Source organism: Schistocerca piceifrons, chromosome 1 (genome assembly GCF_021461385.2).
Source record: "Schistocerca piceifrons isolate TAMUIC-IGC-003096 chromosome 1, iqSchPice1.1, whole genome shotgun sequence".
In the NCBI taxonomy this organism is placed as follows: domain Eukaryota; kingdom Metazoa; phylum Arthropoda; class Insecta; order Orthoptera; family Acrididae; genus Schistocerca; species Schistocerca piceifrons.
This window is the reverse complement of record NC_060138.1, coordinates 318,484,818-318,489,965: the sequence shown is the minus strand read 5'-3', so window position 1 is coordinate 318,489,965 and position 5,148 is coordinate 318,484,818.

The window sequence follows — 5,148 nt, the reverse complement described above, 5'->3', positions numbered from 1 at the left end:
GTTTTCAGGGACCTCTGTTACCACAACTTACTTTTGCGTGTCGCAAACCCTAACGAGCGAGTCCACCAAGATATGGTTACTAAAGATGATACTTAAATGGAGAGACCTCCGTGGTTATCGGGTGTGCGATTGCAAGAGAGTGCCCGTACGTGAAAGCCCCCTCTTCAGCCCGAAGGGAAAGTGACTGTACGTGCGGCAATAGCCTGAATATCGCTACGGGTCGTTGTGTAACATGATACTCCTCGCAGCCAAAGCTAAGGAAAACGAACAACCTTGAGGTGTATATAGCTTAATAGGTGACCGGCCTTTCAAAATAACATATTTTCAGCATAATTACTGAACTGTGCACACCAGATCTTCTGGGACTACTCTGATGAACCAGAAAATTGTTCCCACGACCCGCTGCGACACTAAGTGCCATCTGGTGACGTTGCAGACGTTTGATGCGGTAAGGGAAGTTTAAAGGTGGAGCAGAGAAGAAATGGGAATCATTTTAGTTGCGATACGAGCCGCAAATGGAGAAATGTACTAAGATAACCAACACTGAAAACGGCAGATTATTATGTATATGGCCCGGCGACTGGGAACGAGAATCTCGGAAGCAGCCACCCTGGTCGGCTGGCAGATGTTATGACAGAGTACAGTGCTGGTACAGGCACAAGTGTTTCGGAGAAAAACATACAGCGCATAATTTTGAATATGGGGCACCACAGTAGACGACTTCTATGTGCTCCCACGTTGAGCCAACGACTTCGTCAGTTACGGTTGCAGTTGGCGGCGGGATCACCAACATTAGACCGTGGTTGAGAGGAAAAGTGTGTTGCCGGATGAATCACGTTTTCTTGTTACAACAGGCCGGTCGATAGTTGTTCTAAACATGGATCACGCCTCAACACAAAGCGGATGGGAACAATATTCTGGTTTGGCGGACATTCATCTAGACTTCCATGTGACATGTAGTAGTAATCGAAAGAACCATGACGCCTGTGGACTACTTGAATCCCTTTGTGTTTGAGGTCTTCCACAAAGGTGACGTCATCTTCGATCAGTATAACTGTTCGTGTCACAATGCCAGAATCGCCCTACAGTGTTTTAAGGAAGACGATAGTGAACTCACGTTGATGTCTTGCCCGCCAAATTCCTCTGATGTGAACCCGAAGAAACACACCTGAGACGTATCGGCCACCAGCTCCGAGCCCACAAACCACCGGTTGGTAATTTACGGGAATTGCTTGACCTGTGCCTAGACACCTGGTGCCATATGCTTTAGAAAACCTACCTAGGACTTGTCGAATATATGCCGTGCAGAATAGCTGTTCTAGTGCGTTGCAGAGGCGGACCAACGCTATGCTTCGTCAGTGTACGTGAGCTCTGAGAGAGTCCAGAGAATGTGCCAAACTATCTGTGAACTGTTTGTGTTGTTGTTATTTGTATCAAATGCTCTGAGATCGTTTGGTTGTTGTATCGTGTTTGTGCGCAGGAAAACTTGTATCTGTGACGACCCTCAGGATTATTTCCGCTGGGACATGTTCGAAATGAGCATCGTCAGAACAAACAAGAGCATCGACCCAGAAAACAAAAATGTAATTTACTCTACTGGTCTAAGTGAAGGTAGGGTGTAAGCGCCCGAAACGGCTCATTGAGAAAATAAAAATGGCTGACGGAGATAATTGTTTTACGAACAGACTCAGGTTCTGATCTATAGACCGACATGGACTGGTGGAAGTGACGTCATGATGTTGTTGTGGTCTTCAGTTCGAAGACTGGTTTGATGCAGATCCCTTCGCTATTCTGTCCCGTGCAAGCCTCTTCATCTTCGAATAACTACTCAGCCTTCATGCTTCTGAACCCGCTTATTGTATTCATCTCTCTTCGTCTCAATTTTTACTTCCCATATTTTCCTTCAGTACTAAATTGGTGATCACTGGATGTTTCAGAACGTGTCCGATCAACGGATCGCTTCCTTCAGTTCAGTTGTACCACAAATTTCCTTACTGCCCAATAGTGTTCAGGCCCACATCAAAGTTAACATGATCTACCCATCTAATCTTCACAATTCTTTTGTAGCAACACATTTCAAAACCTTCTATCTTCTTGCTGTCTGAACTGTTCATCGTCCACGTCTTACTTCTATCGAAATCAAAACTAATGTTATCTTCGCCGTCTGAAGGTCACATCTTCAGATTTCAAAGTATAAAAATTTTGTGCTGCCCTAGTCTTGCCAGTATTTCGACGTTATTTGTACGGTTTTTTTTCCAACCTCCGGTAAGGGTCGCGAAATAGAAATCACAGTGAAAACGAAAAATGTGTCCAGCTACTTCTGTAATTGTCGCTCCAACTCTGATTCACACAGCGCTGTAGCAACTTTCCAGTACCATCTTCACGGAAGGCAATCGCCTGTGCTTTTCGCCAATTCCCTTCGCTGGTTTGAAGCTTAGTGTTTGTGCCAAAATCAGTCATAGCCAGTTTCTGTTAGCAAAGAAATGAAAATCGGATGGGACCAAGTCGGGCAGTATGGTTGGTGGTCAAACACTTGCCGTCGAAAACGCTTTAGGAGTGTCTTTGTTGCACATACAGTTCGTGGCTGAGGATTGTCGTAAAGACGGACAGGTTATGTGGGCTGCATGAAATCAGGCTGAACCCTACAGGATGCATTTCACACTTGGCGGGAGACACGTTGATCTAGGCACCTTTTTGTGCTCACAGGGTACTGATAACTAACAAGTGCGAAGTGACGCGTTTGACGGACATACTACACTGCGGAATAGAATTAAAGGATAACTTTTTTGGAACCGCATAACTGCCTCTCTTTGAGAGGAAAAAGTTTTAAACTTCGCTGAAAGGTGCCTACGACCTTTGACAGTAATAGTACAAAAAAGTTCACAACTCAGAGGTTGATGTGAGCTGTAAGGTGATTAATGACGTCATATTGGCAGTAAATTTCACCACAATTCTGGCAACGCCCCCGTGAACGTGTCACACGATGAGAATGTCGTCACAGGCCCTCTTACCCATATCTTACTCCTTCTTTTGGCGTCTCTGCGATGGAGGTCAGAATCTCGACACTCAGTGTCTTCCGATGGATGGCCAAGGAAAACGTTTCAGACGCACCACCGCTCAGAACCAACACGAAAAGGCTTCAGGGGGTGACATAAAGTGTGTCACCGATCGATGAAACCACGCCTTTCCCACACATTTCGGGGTCGGAAACGTCAGTTCAGAGCGCTATGACCAAGAGGACACCTTTTGACACTGGTTACGTGTCAGCCCTTGTCTAACAACATTGTGGGGCTGCATCCCCACTGAACATGATCGCATCCCTGTGGAGTGCAGCGCGACCGCAATTTTTGCTGACGTGCCAGGATGAGACCTTTCAAAACCATTCGACGAAATTTGAAGGTGATCAGAAGCAGTAAAGGGTACTTACGCTTTTTCAACCCTCTTGTTTTCCACCTTCTGTTGCCATAACTGGCGGAAGTGGGACACTAACATGTGCGTAAATAAAATGGCAAAGAGTCCTTTCGTTGGGCACGTTAGAAATTTACCTGTCCGAACTTTCGACACGAAACCAGCCTGGCGTCTGCTGTAGTGCCAGACGGTTAGGCAACCTCTTCGACACCGTTGGGTGCGGTTTGCCTAGTACGAGGGTCACTCCAAAAGAATTGCACACAATTTTTTTTTAAATCCATCTTTTATTCTACATGTCTGAAAGTTTTACAGTGTGTAGATACATCCTTTAGGAACAATATTTTCGTTTCTCCACATAATTTCCACCCCTCTCAATTGCCTTACGCCATCTTGGAACCAGCGCCTGTATACCCGCACGGTAAAATACTGGACCAACCTGTTGGAGCAACTGTTTGGCAGCGTGCACAAGGGAGTCGTCATCTTAGAACCTTGTTCCACCAAGAGAGTCTTTCAATTTCCCAAAGAGATGATAGTCACATGGAGCCAGGTCAAGACTGTAAGGCGGGTGTTTCAGTGTTGTCCGTCCGAGTTTTGTGATCGCTTCCATGGTTTTTTGACTGACATGTGGCCGTGCATTGTCGTGCAACAGCAAAACATCCTGCTTTTGCCGATGTGATCGAACACGACTCAGTCGAGCTTGAAGTTTCTTGAGTGTCGTCACATATGCATCAGAATTTATGGTGGTTCCACTTGGCATGATGTCCACAAGCAAGAGTCCTTCGGAATCGAAAAACATCGTAGCCATAACTTTTCCAGCAGAAGGTGTGGTTTTGAGTTTTTTTTTCTCGGGTGAATTTGCATGATGCCTTTCCATTGATTGCCTCTTCGTCTTTGGTGATAAATGATGGAGCCATGTTTCATTACAGGGTCACTATTCTTCCAAGAAATTCATCTCCACAATTCTCGTACTGTTCCAAATGTTCGCTGCATACAGTTTTTCTTGTTTCTTTGTGAGCAACTGTCAACATCCTGGGAGCCCACCTGGCACAAACCTTTTTTAACTCAACAGTTTCAGTAATCTGCAAACACTTCCTTCCCCTATCCCAACGTAGCGTGATTCGTTCACTGTGATGCGTCTGTCAGCAGTCACCAATTCGTTAACTCTCTCCACGTTGTCTGGAGAGTGTGTAGTATGAGGCCTGCCGCTGCGTGGACAATCCTTAATATTGCCGTGCCCGCTTCCATCACGTAAGCTGCTTGCCCACGGACTAACTGTACTGCGATCGACAGCAGCATCTACATACACCTTTTTCAACCTCTTGTGGATGTTTCCCGCTGTCTCGTTTCCACAGCACAGGAATTCTACGACAGGACGTTGCTTCTGAAGAACATCAAGTGTAGCAGACACCTTGAAGACATGCTGTGACGGCGCCACTCACGGGAACATGTTGAACTAAGTTTGAAAAGAAGGGGGAAGGTTGCATCTACTCACTGTAAAACTTTCACACATGCTGAATGAAAACTGTATTTTTACAAAAATGGTGTGCATTTCTTTTGGAGTGACCCTCGTATATTTGCGTAAAGTTCCTTCGGATTTCAACTGTAGTTTTAATTTCGCGACCCATTACCGGTTGAAAAAAAGTAGCCCCTATGTATATTAGGTTTTGGCTCCGGTTGACGTGGTGACGTGACGTGGCGTGTGGTGTTGCAGGCGAGAGGAGGAGTCGCGCGCCGGCGGCG